Source organism: Notamacropus eugenii, chromosome 1, assembly GCF_028372415.1.
Source record: "Notamacropus eugenii isolate mMacEug1 chromosome 1, mMacEug1.pri_v2, whole genome shotgun sequence".
Classification (NCBI taxonomy): Eukaryota; Metazoa; Chordata; class Mammalia; order Diprotodontia; family Macropodidae; genus Notamacropus; species Notamacropus eugenii.
The window spans coordinates 29,866-51,121 of record NC_092872.1 but is presented as its reverse complement, the minus strand read 5'-3'; the positions used below and the strand labels follow the sequence as shown (position 1 = coordinate 51,121).

The window sequence follows — 21,256 nt, the reverse complement described above, 5'->3', positions numbered from 1 at the left end:
GAAAGTGGATACGCCTTTAAGTGGATGTCTCTTTAAGGCATTTACAAGGTAGACTCCAAGCCATTTTTCATTTCAGATAATTAATGATGCTGCTGTTCTTCTTTTCATGTAACACAGAACTCAAAAAATATTCAGGGTCCAAACAGAAGTTTACTTTCAAATGATAAAGTCTCATTAATCACAGCATGACTGGGTAGAGTTGTTGTCAATACCATCAAATTATTGCAATAGATTAGCTCACAGAATTTAGAAGGTCTTCTAAAAATCACTCAAATTTTTACTTAAACATTTCTTTCTAAAAGTATTTCTCTTTCTCATAAACAGTTTAAAATTTATCCTGATATAAAAAGATAATCAGTTGACTTTTGTGAAGTAAATTAGTTGGAAACCTCCAAACTGATAGCTGTCTCTTATTTAATTCTTAAAGTAAAAGTCAATCTTTACAACTGGAATTTATCCAAACTAAATTGGTGTAAAATGCCTTTAAGTATCATAAATCCCAAATTAAAATGAATTCCTAATTCCTTACCACCACAAATAGATTCCTAATAGTCACCCCCCCCGCCCCCATCATCAGAAAGGGTTTTAAGTAATAGCCAAATAACTACACTCCTTCCTTCAGAATATCACAGCACACAGTCAGCAAGGCTCATAAAAATGACCTCACTGTTTCCAAACCCATTTTTATTTTTTTCTTTACAGTACAATTGATTTTCTGACATCCATTATTATAAGAGAAATTGCTTTCTAACAGTATCAGGTACAACAGTTTATCAGATTTCACAATATAAGAACATTTAGAAACATAAAAATACCATAAACAATATTATATATTTGAAACCTGAAACAAACCCATTACCAGTCAGGTGGCCTCAATTCAGTTGAATTGAGCATTTAGCATTTGGCTAAATTACCTTACATAGAAAATCATTCATCTCCAGTCTATACCGATCACATCTAAACATCCACATAAAGTTACCAAACATGAGGCAATCATGTCTAATTAAAGAAATAACAATAGAATGTTTGCCCTCTGCTGGGCTCTGGGTTAAGCATTTGGCAATGATGTGATCCTCACAACCACTCTGGGAGGTGGGGGCTACTATTATCCCATTACAGAGTAGTAAACTTGCTTGAGGTCACACAGCTAATATTTTTTAATGCCAAATAGTGTCTTTTATATGAGGTTCTGATTTACCACAGTTATCCTGATAGGAGAACACGCTCAGACTGCATTCTGATTTCCCTCAGGACAGATTTCAGACCAGATCAAATAAAATCTGGAAGTATAATCACTGATGGTAACATTGAAATCTCCAACCCTAACCCAGTTCATTTCATTTATTATCACAGTAGTCTCCTTCCTTGGTTCTCTTACTTGCTCAGTCTTCTTCCTACTGCTTTCACCATGTTCCTTACCTTTTGAAAGATCTGTCATGGTGCCCTGTTAACGATAAAGTCCAGATTCCGTTTTCTCACCTCAAGGTTTATTTAATCTTGTGTTAATATTGTATATAATTGTTCCAGGGTACAAGAAAGAGAAACAAAAAACTTCGCCTTCCTAAACCATCATAGGTTTGGTTTATCCTAAATACTTTCTCTTACACAGAACAAGTTCCTGGAGGATCAGACTGAAAGTGCTCAGAAAGAATTCAAGAAACTGAAGACTGAGGAAGCCTCGTTGAAAAGACGAGTCATTGTGGAGAAAGAGATGCTTGCCAAAACCCAGCTGAAGATAAATAAGAAAGATGAGGATTTCAAACGATATAAACGCTTAGTACTTGAGTATGAATTTAAACTATTTTCAACTGCATGATGCAATATTCAAATTGATCAGTTGGGATCTTTTGAAAAAAATCATTGCTTTCATAATTAGTCAATAACATAAATTTAAGTAAATATGAAGTTCACTAACAGCCCCGGACAATTCCATTTAGAAATTAAAGACAATTTAGAAAAGAAGACAATTCCATTTCTTTTATGTAATTTGTTAAAGAAGAGCCTTCTGTTTGTGGTTTATTTCAATCCCGTTAATTTTATGAGCTATCCAAATTATTTCCTATATTTGACAAACTAGATCCCATTTTGGAACTTTTTCATAAGCAGCAACATTAATATTCTCAAATTTCTAGAAGGCTGTTTAATTCCGTGTTGATGTGTTTTAGGGTGAAATGCCTTGACAGTCTGTCTTGGCCATAGAAGCGAAAACATCCTGTGCTGTTAGTTGTTGTATCAATGGTTCTTAAAGTACGTCCTTTCTGGCTTCTGTGCCGGATTGTAGTATTTCTATTTATAATGTGAAAATTTCTACACTTTGGTTCTGCTGAGAATTAATCACTTACTTGGTATTCTAATTTTAAAATTGGCATTTCATCAAATGCAATATCTTCCTATTAATTCTAATGATGTGTATTTCACCCCCGACAAGCAGGAGGAGGTAATTTGTAATGTTTGGGAACCACCAGCATTTTGAAGTAATACTTTTAGCATAACTATCAAGAAGAGAAGATAGGGTCTCCTAAAGTCAGCCTTCACATTCTAACATACAATGAAGAGATGTGAAATTCCTCTTGAGCTATCCACTTATGTAAAAGTAGTTGTTTTAGAAATTTAAAAAATCTTCTAGTCTTTTGCCCACAAAAGGTTAAGAATTATCTTGAATTATCTATACACCTTTTTTATTAAAAAAAAAAAAACCTGCTGTAAAAGTCCATTGACCAGATTTAGGAATGTTTTGGGATAGTGATTTGAATTGTACTGGGGTTTGACTTTATGTGGTATATCCTGAGTTTTAAGCACTTGCTGTTAGGTGTTAAAACTCACTAACATGAAATGATTCTGACACTTTTTAATTACTTGTTTTTGTATCTTGAGTGCAGTTGTAAGTTTTTTCAGGGAAAGTTTTTTACTTGATAGGAATAAGGAGAAATACTTTCGAGTATCTTGCACTTCCACTTAAAGTTTGTTTTCATTTGTTTGGACATTTATTTAAAGAGCAGCCATCATTCCACCATCTTGGTTTTTGCTGTAGGGAATGTAATAAACTTCAGAAGAAGAGAGGAGCCAATTGTAAACAGGTAAGGCCCCAAAAGTCAGAGGTGAAATACAGCGGCTCCAAGATGTCACTGAAAGTGAGAAGCGCAAGTCCCAGGTGAGGAGAGCTCTGACCTGTAGATGCACTGTAACTGCCAAGTAAAGGAGTAACCGCTCAGGGAACCTTGGTGTGTTCTTGGTGGTTTTCCCTGCAAACATCTGGTAATCAAATCATAAGCATGACCAGCAGACAGAATCTCTTCAAATACTTGGTTGTCGCTGTTGCTTTTAACTGTTATTAAAACTATGTCCATTTCTTAGAAATGAAGGCTTGGTTGAGGCTCCTGTCTTTAAAAAAAAAAACAAAAACAAAAACAAAACAAAAACAACTCTGAATTAGTGTTTGTTCTGATAAAAAAAGGATCTGACAAATGCTAGGTGATAGTAGTGAAGGACATTGAGTCCACAAGCCTTTGTTAATCATCCACTAAATGCTAGGAATCGGCCCAGTGCTAGGGACTTTGACAAAAAGCATAAGACTTCAGTGGTTGTCCTCAGACTGAAACAGTTCCTTCCCTCAAGGAGATGACATTCTTTCAGGGAAGTGATACACATGCTCACACATACACAACATTCACATACAGAACGTCTAGAATGGAAAAGCTACGGAAGCAGAACTTGAGCTGAGAGATTCTCTTTGGCTGAGGTAAAGAGGAAATGTGTACCAGGCATGGGGGCAGCTGAGGGGAGGCCAAGGCCCTGTGGAGAAGGGAGGTTTGTGGGTGAAAAACCAAGTGAGGATGTAAATATCTGCTCTTTGCGTTATAATGGAATGCACTGGTACCATTAATATACCTGGAAAAGATGTGTTAATGGTGGGGAGTGGAAAGGAAATAAGTGCTTTAGGAGCCCTTGTTGCGTGCTAGGTAATGTGCTAAACACTCCTCACAACAGCCCTGGGAGGTGTGGGTACTGTTATAATCTCTGTTGTGCAGTGGGAGAATCTGAGGCAGACAGAAGTTACTTGACTTGCCCAGAGTCACTTGGTCTGAGGTTGAATTTTTTTACTCAAATCATCCTGACATGAGTACCACCTAGGGCTTCTACCACTTACCATCTTTGTGACTTCCCAGACCATAACTCAGTTTCCTGGTCATTGCTTCCCCAGATATAATGTCCCCACCATTAGAATGTAAACTCCTTTGGGTCAAAAGCTAACTTGTTTTTACACTTGTATTTTCAGTCCTTAGTTTGGCATGTTAAGCATTTAATACATGCTTATTCACCATAGGGAACAAGAAGAGGTGTGAGGTCTACTGAAGGTGGAAAGCTCAGCTAGGGCAAGAGTTTGAATCTGTTAGATTGGTGAGATTAGTAAACCTTCTTGGGGTAGTATACAGGAACTCTTGATTGTGAAATATCTTTAATGCTAGGCTGAGAGGTTTGAATTCTGTTCTGTTGTCAAAGGGATTGACTTAAAGGTTTGTCAGCATGAGAGTGACAGGGGCAGAGGAAATATTCCCTTAGGAAAATTTATTTTTTCCATGTGGAAGATGGATGAGAATGAAAAGAGCCTGAAATCATTGACAGGGAGCTGTTAAAGTTGTCCAGATGAGAGGGATGAGTATCTGACCTGGGCATAGTTGTGGGAGTGGAAAGGGAGGAGATGTTCTGCAAGTTGACTTAGCAGTATAAAGGAACTGATTGGATCTGGGTGAGAGAAGGGATGTAAAAATGGAGATGACAGAAGTAGAAATGATTGAGATGACCACATGGTGATCAGGGAAAGGAAGGGGAGACTAGCACAGGGATTTGGGTGCAGCCAGCAGATTGTCCTGTTTGTAGGAGTGATGTCATAGCATGTACATGGACCTCTTCCTCCTGGCATGAGAGGATGAGCAGCCAGTGATTGCCAGACTTTCAGCAAGATCCCAGTTTCCATGAAACAAGAACATGAACTATGAAAAGAAGGGATTGAGAATGGGGAAGAACTTAACAACAGTATGATGGGAAGAGAAGGGACTGGGTGACCTGGATTGTTATAAATAAGATCACCAGCAAAGGGAGTTTGCCACCCTGAAGTACAAGGATTTATTAGAGATTATAAAATCATAGGAGTGGAATTAAAGCAGCCTCACTAGCCACAGAGCCTAAGCCCCTTGTTTGACAGATAAGGAAACTTAGGCCCAGGAATGGGAAGTGCCTTCCCCAGTTTATACAGACTATAAGTGCCATGTGGGCCATGCTTCTCGAGCTTGTGTTCTTTGCCCTGGAGTGATGGAAGATTGCTGATTTGGTCTTTGCTTTCTGAAGGCCACATAGAAGTGGAACAGGGCCAGACTTGGGGACTCTGGCACCCCAGGGACTGGAACAATTGACCAAGTGACTAGGTTGTGATCTGGGTCAATAGGGCCTATACATTCTGAGAACACTGATCTTATGAAATACTGAGGTAAGCTCTAGTTTATTCAAAATAAAACTCATGGCCTCTCATTTTTCCTTCTAGGAAATCTTCCTCACCTTAAAAAGTGCTGTGGAGAAATACCATGAAGCTATGGAAAAGGCAGCAGAGGAGAGCAAAGTGAAAAAGCTGCTGAGCTGAAGAGAGAGTTAAATACACTCGATTCTATCATTTAGACTGCATTAAATCTCCTTGTTTTGTTCAGAATTTAAACGAACATGTGAAGGTTCATAGTTTTGAGAGAGGGACTAACCCAGTGAGACCGTCTGAGTGTTAAGATGGTAGACTGGGGCTCTCTGGATGGAAATTAAAACGTGCTTTGACACAGAATGATCTGGTTTTAATGATTCCTTTTAAAGAAATCTCTTGTCAATAAAGTAATATTCCTCAGAATTCATGCCTAGACTCTGGTCACTTGTCAGGAGGAGTGAGGAGATCCAGAAAAGCAAGGGCTTTAGAGGTGTTTTTGTTTGCTTTGGAGGAGGAGCTGCTTTGTAGGTCCACTCTTCTGTGTTTCTATTGGGCCCTCTTCTGTCCATGATGTCACTGGACCCTCACATGAACTCTGGGAGCTTAGTGCTGTTACCATCACTGTTTCAGAGAAAATATGTTGGCTTCCAAACCACATCCTCATTCTCAACACTGCTGGGCCACAGGAAGTCTTCTGTACCACGTACCCCCACAAGCCTGACAGCCAGAGGAGCTTTGTTCTCCCAAAATCTGACCAGTAGTTTAGTTTTCTTTTGTTGCCAAAGACATCAGTGGTATTAACAGCTCTTCCTTTCATGCTTACACCAAGTGTTAGTGAAACATGCAAGTCCTAACCAAGTCTAGTATTTGGAACTTTGACCTGGGAAGAAGGGAATTCCTCCTTGACCCCTGGTCTTACCTATGAACTGCTGGAACATCTAGATGTTATGTGGTCTGTGAAGTTAAAATTGTGAAATTGAGGATGTTTCTCTCTCAGAATCGATCTGAAAACTACTCTTCACTGTACATCTATTCTGAGTTTATTTAATCCAAACTTAAGTGGAATTTGGAGGATTCACCACAGCAAAGATACAGAAATCAGCTTCCAGTTTTTGGGTTTTTTTTTTTTTTTGGTGTCTAGTCAGCAAACTTCTGTGGGTAGAGCCAATATTTAATTTCACTTCCAACTGACATTTCAAGTAATCTATTTTATCACAAAGCAAGGGATATCGAAATTTGTACCTAGCAGGATCAAGATCATGTATCTGATTAGAACTTAACAAGATGTTTCTATGCTTCCTATTTTTCATAGCACCAAGGGAAGTTTTATGTTGAATTCCATTTTCAGATAAAATGCCCACCACGGATTCCAATTAAGTCAGCTGTGTTTATAACTTTGATTAAAATACACTTCTTGAGGTACAGAGCTAAGATGGTGGAGTAAAGGCAGGATCGGAGTTCTCCCAAATTCTCCTACCAACAAGTTTAAAATAATTCCTGAAGACAAATTCTGTAAAACAGGGTTGGTTGGGGTGAAAACTTTTTCCAGTCTAAGACAACTTAGAGGGTTAGCAAGAAAGATGTGTGTCTGGTGTGAGTGACCAGCAGCCAGCCTGGTTACAAGGAGATTGCAGGGGACCTTTGTCTGACACTAGTGTTGGTTAGATTAGGTTAAAAGGGCCTCCCACTTCCTGACCCTTACTCAAGTAAGCCACTTTTGCAGGAGAAGGGGGGCCTGTATTCAAGAGAAGAGGGCTTGTGGCTTCATTGACCAGATCCTCAACCCCCATGCCCTCTGCCCCTTAGTCTGACCCCAACCCTAAATGCACCTCCCCCCCTCCCATGGCTCCAGGCTTCTACTCATTCCCTTTCAACTGGGCTTCTGTCCCCACTCTGCACTTCAGTTGAGAGAGGGAGGTCTCAGTTACTCACTAAAACACTGTAGCAATTGAGAACTGGACCCCCCTTTCTTCAGGAGCTTCTTCCATGGGCTGAAAACATTTAATGATCATGCCCAAAGAGAAACTCCAAAGGCTCATACTTGATAAGTCCTCAAAGAACTTCATAGGAAATGAGAATTTAATTAATTAATTAATTTAATTATCCATTTTGTACTTCATAATGTTCTCTATCTCTTGGGTCATAAATTTCTCCATTCCTCACAAATGTGACAAATATACTACTCCTTGCTCCTCTAATTTGTTTGTAGGATCAGTCTTTATGCCTACATCATGTATACATTTGGAGTTTGTTCTTGTGTATGGTGTCAGGCATTGGTTTATGCCCAGTTTCCTCCACACTGTTATCCAGTTTTCCCAGCAATTTTTGGCAAATAGTGAGTTCTTATCCCAGAAGCTGGGGTCTTTGAGTTTATCAAACAGTAGATATTATGTTTCTAGCTCTAGAAAATAATTATCTGGTAGTTTGATTGGTATGATATTGAATAAGTAAGTTAATTTAGGGAGAACTGCCATTTTTTATTACATTAGCTCGGCCAACCCGAGCTTAGATCTGACTTTATTTGTGTGTAAAGTATTTTGTAATTGTGTTCATATAGTCCCTTGGTTTGTTTTGGCAGGTAGATTCCCAGATGTTTTATAATGTCTACCATAGCTTTAAATGGGATTTCTCTTTCTTTCTCTTGTTGTTGGGCTTTGTTTTTGTAACCTGCAGCCTTGCCAAAGTTGTTTTTTCTGTGGTTCTCTTTAAGTATATCATCATATCATCTGCAAAGAGTGATAACTTAGTTTCTTATTTGCCTATTCTAATTCCTTCTGTTTCTTTTTCTTTTCTTATTGCTACAACTATTATTTTTAATACCATGTTGAATAACAGTGGTGATAATGGACATTCTTGTTTCATCCTTGATCTTACTGGAAATGCCTCTAACTTGCCCACATTGCAAATAATGCTTGCTGATGGTTTTAGGTAGATACTACTTATTATTTTATGGAAAGTTCCATTTATTCCTATGCTTTCCAGTGTTTTCAATAGGAATGGGTATTGTATTTTGTCAAAAGCCTTTTCTGCATCTATTGACCTAATCATGTGTTTTCTGTTAGTTTTGTTGTTGACATGATCAATAATGCTAATTGTTTTTCTAATATTGAACCAGCTCTGCATTCCTGGTATAAATCCTACCTGATCATAATGTATTATTTTCATAGTAAGTTGCTGTATTCCTTTTGCTAATATCTTATTTAAAATTTTTGCATCTATATTCATTAGAGAAATTGGTCTTTAATTTTCTTTGTTTTGATTCTTCCTGGTTTAAGTATCAGAACCATATTTGTATCATAAAAAGAATTTGGGAGGACTCCTTCTTTGGCAATTTTCCCATATTGTATTGGAATTAGCTGTTCTAAAATTCTTCCCCCTCCTTCCACTCCCCCTTCCCAAGAGGGCCTGCAATCTGCTATGAGCTGTATATGTATGATTATATTAAACATTTCCACATTAGTCATTCTGAAAGAAGAATCAGAACAAAAGGGAAAAAGCATAAGAAAAAAAAAGAAAATACTCTGCTTTGATCTGCATTTAGAGTGCATAGATTTTTCTTTAGATGTGGATAGCATTTTTCTTCTTGAGTCTTTTGGAATTGTCTTAGATCATCAGTAAGTCATAGAAGGATGTTGCTGTTACTGTCTAGAATATCTCACTCACCATAAGTTCATGCAGATTTTTCCAAGTTGTTTTTGAAGTCTGCCTGCTCACCATTTTTAAGGCACAATATTATTCCATTACATTCTGTATCAGTAAGTACCCCAACATACACAGGGGGGCCTGTTATCACAGGATCTTAGATCTGCATTTATAAAAGGAAAGGCAACTTTTGAGGGTTTAGCAATCACTTTAATTACATTCAACATGTAGACACCAACACACAGGCTTCCAATTGTCTTATCATTACATACATACATAGCTACTAGAGAGAAGCACCAACTTTTGGGTTTTCAAAGCTGCTTAGTGACTTCCCAGAGTCTCATCTGGCGCACAGACCTTTGAAAACTAGGCTCCAAAGTAAAAATCTCCCTTCTGAGTGTATATACTCTTTTCAGAGCTAGAGGACATGACCCTTGCTGACTCAGTGCTTAATAAGCAATCCTTCAAAAGTGTAGGCCTTCATAGGAAACAAGGCTCCCTTAATCAAGCCTCCCTAAATACACCTGAGGCCTATCAATTGGGAGGAAAGATTTTTAACTCCAATTACACGTTCATGTACCACAACTTGTTCACCCATTCCCTAATTGATGAGCATCCCCTCAGTTTCCAATTCTTTGCCCCCACAAACAGGTGCTATAAATATTTTTGTACATGTGGGTCCTTTTCTTTTTTTGGATCAGGGTACAACTCCATAATGTATTAATGTTCCAATTTTTCCATATCTCCAACATTTATCATTTTCCTGTTTTGTCATGTTAATCAATTTGATAAGTGTGATGTTGTGTGTTGTTTTAATTTTCATTTCTTAAATTTCTCTGTCTGAAAATTGACTGTGGAAGTGTAACAGAAAGTGTTAGAGATTTAAAACATGAAACAACATTGCCTGTCAAATGAATCAAATTGGCTGAATGCATTTCTGCATTATCCCATGGGAAAATCACTGTTCATTTGACATTAGGCTGCATTCAGAGTAGAACGGAGTCATTCTGATACAACTACATTTAATTCTGGCCTCCTAAACCTATCACCCTAATACGGAATGTTAAGTCTATTTTATATTAATATCTGATCTGAGGCTCAAAGAGCCCAAATGATCCAATGGGAGAGCACATTCTCATTTAGATGAGGAAAATCTCCCTGTGATCATTCTACACCGACTGTGCCCCATCTTCCCACCCTTTTCAATTAGTCTGGTGCCCAAGTGGGATCTTTGCAGTCTGCTCAGAAAGAGGCATGGGGGTGGGGAGGGGCAGACTAGGGGAGGGAGGGAGTTGTAAGGGAGGGGCAGCCCCCAGAAATGAGGGTTGGGGTGGGGTTGGCCCAGGTGGGTTAAGCCAAGGCCACCCGATGGAGGGCAGGGCTTGAGGAAGAGGGGCTTGCTGGGTCCTGATTGGAGGGGCGGGTCTCTTGGAACTAGGAGGCCCCTCCCAGAGTGGGCTGGTGGGAAGTCGGGGAGCTGACATCACTGCTTCCCAGAAGCGTGAGCCCCTGGCTCTCTCCTCTTCTGATCTCCTGGTGGGTCACTCTGGAGTCACAGATTGGACAGGTCCCCACGCACCTAGCACAGAGTGGATGTAATAACTAAATAGTAATTGTTTCTTATCCAGGAACCCTGAGGGTCTTCCCCTCCCAGTTTGATTTTCTTTATTGAAGGGGCCATCCCTTGAGTAACTTAAAGACCCATTCCTTGAATGGGTGTATCTCAGTCAGTGAGAGTGTGATAAGACCTCAGCCTGAAAGGGCAGGGTCTCCCATTGCATCCTGGGCCATCTCCAGTGGTTCTGATAAATATCAGGCCACTGAACCCAGCTTACAAAGAGGAGAAAGTGAAGCTGGTGACCTTGCACAGTCCTCCCTCCCGCAAATCAAAGTCAACTGCAATTCCTGTCATCATCCCGATGTCATGGTTCTCCTGGAGAATGAAGGACAAAACACAAGCCTCCTGGTGGGTTTCTGCCAGGTCTACTAGGTGCACGCCTCCCCCCAGGGCCTGGCCATTGGACACTTCCTTTCCTATCCGTCAGCCACGCCTGAGTCCTCTCAGGACCCTCAGTGACTCCTCCCCAACCTTCCGACTTTGCTCCTGGGGACCCCAAAGTCCCGCTTTCAGCCCTGCAGCAGTCCTGGGTGTCACATGTCCCTGCCCCACCCTCCACCCAAGGACCCACCCCAGCGACCCCACATGGATACCAGTCAGAACTCTCCCTTTCCTCCCGACTCTGGCCCTGTGTGGACCCACAAGTCCTGTCTCTTGTCCTGTCCCCTGGCAGCTCAGCCCCACCCCTCACCCCAGGACTCCACCTAGGATGCTCCTGCCTGCCTCCTTTATCCGGACCCTGGCTTTGGGCTGCTTCCCCATTGGACCCCAGGCATTGGCTCCCCTGCTCCATGGGGGTCCCAGGAGGCCCTGGGCTCCTAGTTAGATCCCAGGACTCAACCCTAACCATTGCTAATTTGTTGCAATAATTTGATACTGATAGCAATTACATCCAAATCTACTGTGAATTTTCTCATTTCATTTGTATGTGTGTCTCCTTGGACAGGCCTTAAAAAGATGCTTTCAGAGAAATAGAGTTATTGGTTTGTGCTTCAGGTATCCTAAGAAAGGGCACCAATCTTATAAATGTTGGTCTGAAAGGTTCAATGTCCCATTCTAAAGTTATAAGGGGTGGATGTAGAAGTGAAAAGTTAGAATCTTAGCAGATTCTAGAGGTTTTGTCATTGATTATTAAGCAGTTTTGAAACACCTTCTTATAATCCAGGTCATTCCCTCCCCTCACACTCCCTTCCCTTGAGTAAAGAGGGTATCTCAGTAAGACTGCAAACAACCCTGGAGCTTTTCTATTAACTCCTCCCATCCCAGATCAGATTAGGACTTTTTTCCTCCACCTGAGGAAAGGAAGGAGGGGAAGGGGCAGCAGCTACAACTGGAAGTATCCAGATTCAGCACACAGCTGTGGGGAGAGGGTGAAGGGGGATAAGTCAAGATAAAGAAGCCAGCCAGTCATCTGCACTTGGTAAGACAACCCATTCTTCTATCAATAATTTTATATGAGAGGTAGCTAAGTGGTGCAGTGGATAGAGCACCAGTGCAGGAGTCAGGAGGACTTGAGTTCAAATATCACTTCAGACACTTGACACTCACTAGCTGTGTGACTTTAGGCAAGTCACTTATCCCCAATTGCCTCATCCTGGGTCATCTCCAGTCATCCTGATGAATATGTGGTCACTGGGTTCAGATGGCTCTGGAGGAGAAGTGAGGCTGGTGACCTGCACAGCTTTCCCTCACTGAAAACAAAGTCAAGTGCAAGTCATGTCATTATTTCTCTGATGGCATGGTCTTCTTCTACAACGAGGGATGAGCACACACTATTTTATATGATCTGGAAATGTAATTGATGTCATCTGAAGTTTATTGTTTGTGTTACAGCTAAAGAAATTTCACTAGCACTTATGAAAATTGTAAGATTGTTAGTTATTTTTTAATGCTAAAACCTAAAGCTGGTAATTGATTACTATGTGTGTTATATGTAAAAGAGAGTTCTGCCCATTCAGAGCAGTCCTCAGGGCTTATCAAAAGGTACAGTCCCCAGCAGTTTTAAGGAGCTGATTTGAGTCATGGAGTTCCTAAACAAGAAATTTGTTTTAGTGAGAATTCGAAAATACATGGAAATGATCTCTAGTGATTGACTTTTGCATAAGGACAATTTTAAATTTGAGAAGTGAGTCCTGGCAAATTCTTGATGACTGATACTTCCCATGTGAGGTTAAAGCTCTTGGGACTATAACAAATTGTGTTTTGAGTTATCTAAATCCATCAATAATCAATGGTCAATAACCCACCATCAGAGAGAAATGCTACAAGCCACTCAGAGAAAATGTGACTGTCACAGGTAGAAATCTTCCTCTAGAAAAGCTGAGAAGATAATCCTAAACTCAGTGTAGGATGGGATCCTGCTGGCTCAATTTCCCCATTATGTTCTTTTGAAAAGGAATGTTTCCCACCTGACTATTCCTGACTCTGCCTATGAGGGGGAATTGATACTATATGTTTGCAAGGACAGCAAGGAGATCTAACCAGACGTTGCTTAAAGAAATTAATTTGGACTATTCACTGGAAGAGAAAATATACTGAAACTGAAAACTGAAAGATTTTGAAGCTGAAACTGAAATATTTTGACCACATAATGAGAAGACAGGACTCATTGGAAAAGGCCCTGATGTTGGGAAAGATTGGAAGCAAAAGGAAAAGGGGAAGGCAGAGGATGAGATGGATAGAGATTGTCATGGAATCGATGAATATGACCTTGGACAGACTTTGGGAGATAGTAGAGGATAGAAAGACCTGGTGTGCTGTGGGCCTTGGGGTCACAAAATCAGACACAACTGAATCACAAAATAAATGCTTGTTGATTGACTGATTAACTGATGAGTTGTGTGACCAAGGGTGTTAAGTTCCCAAAGATCTCATGCCTGAATGAGATCTTTCTTCTGGGCATGAATGAATGAGGTGGGAGCAAGGATGGTATGCACTCCATTTATTCTCAGCTAGCTCAGAGAATATATAGGCATTCTACTTCCATACATGCAAGAAGTTTGCAAACACTGTGTGCTGAGCTTATGTGCTTGGCTGTTGTTATTCTTGCTCAAGATAATTGTGAAGGTTGTTTATTGCATAAGCGTGGTCCATCACATAAGTCATGCAAGGACATGTCGTCTCAAGAGATTTCTCCCAAGGGCATCATGACCCTGATAACCGGAGAGTTCCAGATCCCTTACACAAGGGTAATTCAAATCACTTCCCTTAGCTCCCTCAAGTTTGGTCACTTATAGAATGGAGATAGTAATCTTTATCCTACCCACTATAGGTGGATGGTTTGAAGATTGCTCTTTGAAAACTTAGCACACAAGAGTCACAACATAATCACTTGTCAGAGACACCCAAGGAGTTAGGGTTCTCAACAGCAGGACCAGATCTCAAACTATTCTACAAATCAGTAATCATCATGGCTATCTGATATCAGCTAAAGAAGTAGAGGTATTGATCAGAAAAATAATGGACAAGTATTCCACGAACCCAGACACAAGCTTTGGTAATAAGGATACACTATTTGACAAACAAACAAACAAACAAACAAACAAACAAACAAACAAACAAACAGAAAAACAAACCAAAAATGCTAACCAACTTGAAAGAATTGGGAATAAGCCATTACCATGCACTATACAAAAAGATGTTAAAAAAAAAGATACAGGATTTACATATAAAAGGTCACATCATAATTAAAGCAGAGGAGAGAAATTATCAGTTGTATCTTGGAATTTAGGAAGAATTTATAGTCAAACAAGGGACAGAAAGTATAACACAAGATGAAATGGGCTATTCTGATCACAAATTTTGAAAAAAAACATATGCTTTAGGAAATATGATATATAGAAGGTATTTGAAAAGCTGCGTTGTGGGGCAGGAAGGTGCCCACTAGGATACTGAGATTATTCACTAGGATAATGGGAGTGGAAAATAAGAGGCAGACTTGGGAGAGAAATGAAGAATGGCTGGCCCAGAACCCTCCTCAAAGTGGAAATTCTGGGAGGAACTAACCAGCGGAAAGGAATGGGAAACAGAAGGAACTTCAAGGATAAGAGGGCTACTTGGGTGAGGAGAACTTTTGAAGTCCTAACACAGATGAAGCATGGTGATAGAGTCCAGAGAGTCCAGAGAAGAAATAGCGGTCATCTTGGGGTCCTCCTCAAAATGAAGATTTCAATGTGAGGAGAGGACCAAAGGGGCAGAGAGAATTTTCAGCATGAGAAGACCATAGGAACTAAGAGGACTTAGAAGGTGAAAAGGCAACAGGGGTGTGGGGGTGAAGTCTAGGGAGGGATAATCAGAATCAAGAAAAGATTGGACAGAGGGCTACTGTGAGGCTTCCCCAAAATGGAGAATTAGGGAAGGAAATCACCAGTTGTAGAAGGGGACCACAGGAATGGAAACAGGAAAGTCTACAAAGGAAAGTTAACAAGTCATTTTGATATAAATGAAGATTACGTGAAGGGGGATAAAATGAAACAAGATAGGAAAGGGAATTGGAGAAATGATTGTAGACATATTCAGAGACCAAAGAGAGATGAGTGACTTTTGTTTAATAACCATTAGATAACCATTAATAACCCTAAGTGAAGGCTTTTGAACAAGGAAGTGTCATGAAGTAGAGAGGGAAAAGACTTGAAGTGGAGAGTTCCTTTGGAAAACTATTGCAATGCTCCCTCTGTCTCAATCAAGATACAGAAAAAAATGTACATTTATGGACATGTCCAATTGTGAGTACTTGTCTTGTTCGATTATGCATATCGGGTACAAGGGGTTTGTTTATATTTTTTCAATGAGAGGAGGAGGATAAAGGGGGAAAATAAAATAAAAATTTTAGTTACAAAAGTTGTTTGAGTATCCTACATGAAGGGCAATGAGACTTTAAACTAAAGACAGGAGTTTAGGGAAAAGAGAGAAGGAAACAGATGATGATTTTCATTTTCTTTCTGTCCCCTCTTACCTTTTACATGTGCAGAAATATATATGATATTTATGGGCATATCCATCCATGCACCAAACATTTAAGATCTTATGAGGGCCAACTATTGGTAAGAACTTCTGATAGCTAGTGCATTTCCACAGAAAATCAAATACACACAAATATGCATAAAACAAACCCTGGTATTGTAAGAGACTTGAAGCCCTTTGCACCCTGATTCTGTAGGTACTCCTGGCTGAAGAGGATCTCCCTGATGTAATCCAGCTCCCTGCACAGTGATACCAGTTCATTTTATGTGTTTCTATAGGGACACTTTTCTTAGTTAATTAGAATCCTTGAGGGCAGGGATGATTCCCTTGTGTTCTACCCTCAGTGCTTAGATCAATTCCTGGTACATAAGTAGCTTTATTAATATATATTAACTGATTTATTAATACTGACTATTTGATTGATACTCAGTGCTGGTTTAGAAAAGTGTCTTCAAAGCACCTACAGGAAGTTGTGTTTGATGATCCTGACACCACAGGTCTCCCTCCTGTCCCTGAATGGTCACTGGGAGCCCTGATCTATGGTAAGACTGTAACTATATAGAAAATTAGTTCAATATGTCATGAACCATTTCCCAAATGAGTAGAGTTTAAAAGAATAACATCCTACCCCTAACACCAACCTTCCTGCCCGGTAGGGCAAAGGTATGTGAGAACCTGTAAAGACCTGAAGGAGGCATGCCCAACAGTGTCAAATGAAATCAAGAAGGTGAGGAGAATACTTGAAAATGCTCACAGTTTGTCTTTTTCTACAGTTCCCTCTGACTCTAATGTCATTTCTTCTCCTCAAGACAACAAGAATGTGAATATTAATGAGAAATTATGAGTATCATCTTCTCTTAGACAGGAATTGGGGTCCTAGGGAATTCCTTTCTTACTTCTCTCTTCATCTTCATATATCTCACTGGACAGTCTGAGACCCACAGACTAATCTCACTAAGATCACCTTGGCCAACTGCTTGGTACTTCTCCCTAATGGAGTCCTTCAGATAATGCCAACTTTGGTTCTGAAAAATTTCCTTGATGATCTTGGCTATAAAATCATCTTATCCCTTCAGAGAGTATCCTGGGGTCTTTCCCCGACCATGACTTGCCTCCTGAGTGTCTTTCAGGGCATCACCCTAGCTCCTAGCAGTTTCAGTTTAGCAGAGTGTAAAGCCAGAGCTTCAAAGTACATAATTCCCTCCAGTCTCTTGTCTTAGACTTTCCACCTACTTTTAAATGTCTTCATTGCTTTGGGAATGAAAGAACCAAGGGACATAAGGAATCACATTGATATTCAACATTTTGAATATTGTTGTTATGTATCTGATCCAAGATATCAAGCTATCCTGCTTTCAATCATATTCTCTTTTTCTGATGCTGTGTGTTTGGGGCTCATGGCCTGTGGAAGTGGCTACACGATATTTCTTTGGCATAGAAATCACAAGCAAGTCCAACAAGTTCCCATTTGCTCCATTTCTTCCTTGAGAAGCTCCTTGAGATCAGGGCCATCCAAATCATCCTGCTGCTAGTGAGTGCCTTTGTCTCCATTTACTCACTCAATTCCATCTTCACAGCATGTATGCATTTTAGGAAAACTTCATTCTGGTGGACACAGACCTCTGCCTTCCTGACTTTGAGTTTTTCAGCTTTTAACCCCTAATTTGCTAATCAGCAAGGACTCACAAATTCCCAGGTACTGCTATTGTATTTGCAGGAGGAAAAGATCACATTCAGCCCTAGCACCAGATTAACATCCTGTACTTAGGGTGACCCTATAAAAACTCCCAGCAGAGGAGAGGAATGAAACTTGAATCTGTCCCTTGATATTAAACTTGGCTCCCATATACTAGAAGCAAGTAAAGCTTGAGGTGATTGATCATGGTGCAGGGAGTGAACAAACTCAGGCTGATGAATCTTGGGGCTATTATTTCTAATGGAATCCCTAGAATCCCAGAATATCATATGTGGAGGTACGTCCTGCTCGGCCTATACCCCACAGAAATCAACGTAAGCGAAAGGACTTATATCTACAATAATATCTGTAGTTGTTTATCTCATGTGGCCTAAATTGGAATCTCATGTAGTGCCATTACTTTTGGGGAATGGCCAAACAAACTGTAGCATAATATTGTAGTGGAATATTCTTATGGAAAAGGAATTGACAAAAGGCACCATTTCAGAGGATATTGAGAAGATCTCAATGAAATGAGGAAACAGATGAAAGGAAACAGAATCAGATGCATTTCCACAATGATAAAGCCATTATAGAGACAATTGTTTTGAAAGATTTTACATCTCTAGTTAAGTCAGTGAGCAATCACACATCCAGAAGATTGAAAATGAAACATGACACACTCCTGTCATCAAAAGGTGAGGAATTTAAAATGAAGTAAGAAAAAGATATTTTTAGACATGGCCAGTAGGGGTATTTGTTTTGCTAGACGATGTATTTAAATATTTAAGTCATTAGTTTCAGAGTTTGAAAAAAATTTGCTCATTGGTGGAGAGGTTCACGGTAGGGATAGATAAGAGAAAGATGAACAAAGTATCATGGTTTGGAGAGGATGAGGTCTACAGGGCAGAGGAATTTAATGATAATAAAGCAAAATATGCCAATAAAATTTTTCAAAGAACTGGACGTTCCTAAGAAAACTTATACAACTTTATACATAAGAATGCCATGTAATACAACCCTAACTATCTGTCACTTGTACAGACTGAAAACCTTTTGAGACAGGAGTCCTACTAGCTCATGAAGTAAATAGTTCCTTTTTGGAATATTCAATTGATAGTGTTTGCATATACAACCACAAGGTGGCAGCATGAGAACATTTACTCATTTAACCAGAAAATTCCTTTTGGGATTCCCAACTCCTTCCTGCACCAAGTACCCCTTGACTCTGTAGTTGTGTACTCCAACCCAATGGAGCAAGAAGTGCCAAGGTTTCCAAAAGAAAGGGGATAACTCCAGGGTCTTGGCTGCCTGTACTCAAGTACAGTCATCCCCCTTCTACCACCAGTTTCCTCTGCACAGAGAGACCCCATTGCGTGGGTTGCCCACAGTGGAGAACAGTTAGAACGCTAACTCTAACCCTCCAATTCTAACCCTAAATGCACCCCAGTAGTCAAGAACTGTCAACCACCCTGAACTCTGGTTTCCACTGGCCAGAGATGCCAGTATATGGGTTGCCTACAACCTTGTACAGTCCTTCCCTTCAAATCTTGATTTCTTCTCACTGGGAATGAGATCTGGATTTGCTGGGCATTCCAATCATTGAAGCCAGGTGTCTTACTGGCTTGGGGATAACAACCTTTTGAATTGTGGGAGACAATGTTTACTATGGTCACATTTTGAATCTACCCATTTCAGGAGTGACATAGGCTTGCAGACATCAAACTCTGGCTAAGGCAGCTTGTAGGGGATCCCTGTAATCTCAAAGGAGTACATGCTTTCATTGGGGGGTCTCTTCAGCCACAGAAAGTGGCTGATTTAGATGTAGAGCCCACTGATCAAAAGTAGGGTAGTTTTACAGCACACATACGTGGTAGCTGTAGACCCTTCAAATACCAGAATCTTTAAATAAAGCAACAAGATCCAGTGAGATGACCAGATGACCCAGATTATGGTGGTGATGATGAGGGCACAGGCTCTGTAGCTACATTCAATTCAGTCATGGGAGATACACTCACAAGGGCCTGAGCATCATAAGGGTGTAAATAACCTATGGTCTGAGGATGTTCAATGTATGGCAGTTCAAGCCTCATGTTAAGAGCACCACAACCTCAGTCATCTCCCACTATTCCTATATATTTTAGAAATCAGACCTTTATCACATACCCTGGTTGCAAAAATTCTTTGCCAGTATTCTGCTTCCCTCCTAATCTTTGTTGAATTGGGTTTGGTTGCACAAAAACTTTTCAGTTTAATGTAATCAAAATTATCCATTTTGTACTTCATCATGATTTTATCTCTTGTTTAATCAAAAATTTTTCCATTCTCCATAAATATGATAAATACATGATTCCTTGCTCCACTAATTGATTTGTAGTATTAATCTTTATATCTACATCACCCCATTTGGACTTTATTCTTGTATATGGTGTCAGGAATTGTTCTATGCCTAGTTTTTGCCACACTGTTATCCAGTTTTCCCAGCAAATTTTGACAAAAAGTGAGTTCATATCCCAGAAGCTAGGGTCTTTGGGTTTATCAAACAGTAGGTTGCTATATTCATTGCCTCCTGTGTCTAACCTTAACCCTAACCTAGCATATTCCACTTGTCTAGTGTTCTGTTTCTTAACCAGTACCAAGTGGTTTTGATGATTGCTGCTTTATAATACAATTTGAGATCTGGTAGTGCTAGGCCACCTTCCCTAGCATTTCTTTCATTAGTCCCCTTGATATTTTGGACTTTTTGTTCTTCCAGATAAATTTTGATTTTTTTATGGCTCTAGAAAATAATTATCTGATAGTTTAATTGGTATGGCACTGAATAAGTAAATTAATTTAGGTAGAACTGTCACTTTAATTATATTGGCTTGGCCTACCCAACATTAGCTGATGTTTTTTCCACTTACTTAGATCTGACTTTATTTGGGCGAAAAAGTATTTTGTAATTGTATTCATATAGTCCCTGGATTTGTCTTGGCAGGTAGACTCTCAAATATTTTGTAGTGCCTACCCGAGCTTAAATGGGATTTCTCTTTCTATCTTTTGCTGTTGGGCTTTGTTAATAATATATAGAAATTCAGAAGATTTGTGTGGGTTTATTTTGTAACCTGCAATTTTGCCAAAGTTGTTTATTATTTCAAGTAGTTTTTTACTTGAATCTCTGGGATTCTCTAAGTATATCATCATACCATCTGCAAAGAGTGTTAACTTAGTTTCTTCTTTGCCTATTCGAATTCCTTCAATTTCTTTTTCTTCTCTTATTGCTACAGCCAAAATTTCTAGTACCATATTGAATAAGAGTGGTGAAAATGGATATCCTTGTTTCACCCCAATCTTACTGGAAATGCATGTAGCTTATCTCCATTGCATGTAATACTTGCTGAAGCTTTAGGTAGATACCTCTTATTATTTTATGGAAAGTTCCATTTATTCCTATGCTCTCCAGTATTTTCAATAGGAATGTGTTGTATTTTGCCAGAAGCATTTTCTGAATCTATTGAGATAATCATGTGGTTTCTGTTAGTTTTGTTGTTGATATGATCAATAATGCTTATAGTTTTCCTAATATTGAACCAGCCCTGAATTTGGTATAAGTCCTACTTGAACATAATGTATTATTCTGGTGAGAAGTTGCTGTATTCCTTTTGCTAAAATCTTATTTAAAAATTTTGCATCTATATTCATTAGAGAAAGTGATCTATAATTTTCTTTCTCTGTTTTGTCTCTTCCTGGTGTAGGTATCAAAACCATATTTGTATCATAAAAAGAATTTGGGAGGACTCCTTTTCCCCCAGTTTTTCCAAATATGTTATATAGTATTGAAATTATTCTTTAAATGTTTGATAGAATTCACTTGTAAATCCATCTGGCCCTGGACAATTTTTCCTAGGGAGTC

General features: G+C 39.5%; 1 long non-coding RNA gene across 2 annotated transcripts in view; it reads right to left on the bottom strand.

The window, feature by feature from the left end:
* Window positions 1–663: 663 nt before the first annotated feature.
* LOC140530042 (uncharacterized) overlaps window positions 664–21,256 on the bottom strand; it is a 41,893-nt gene continuing 21,300 nt past the window's right edge. Inside the window, exons 2-3 of one of the 2 annotated variants that reach the window (XR_011975782.1) lie at window positions 9,128–9,269; window positions 664–3,381 (exon numbers count right to left, since the gene is read on the bottom strand). This is a non-coding gene — a long non-coding RNA (uncharacterized lncRNA). The remainder of the gene's footprint in view (window positions 3,382–9,127; window positions 9,270–21,256) is intronic. The other variant, XR_011975781.1, reaches the window with a different exon arrangement.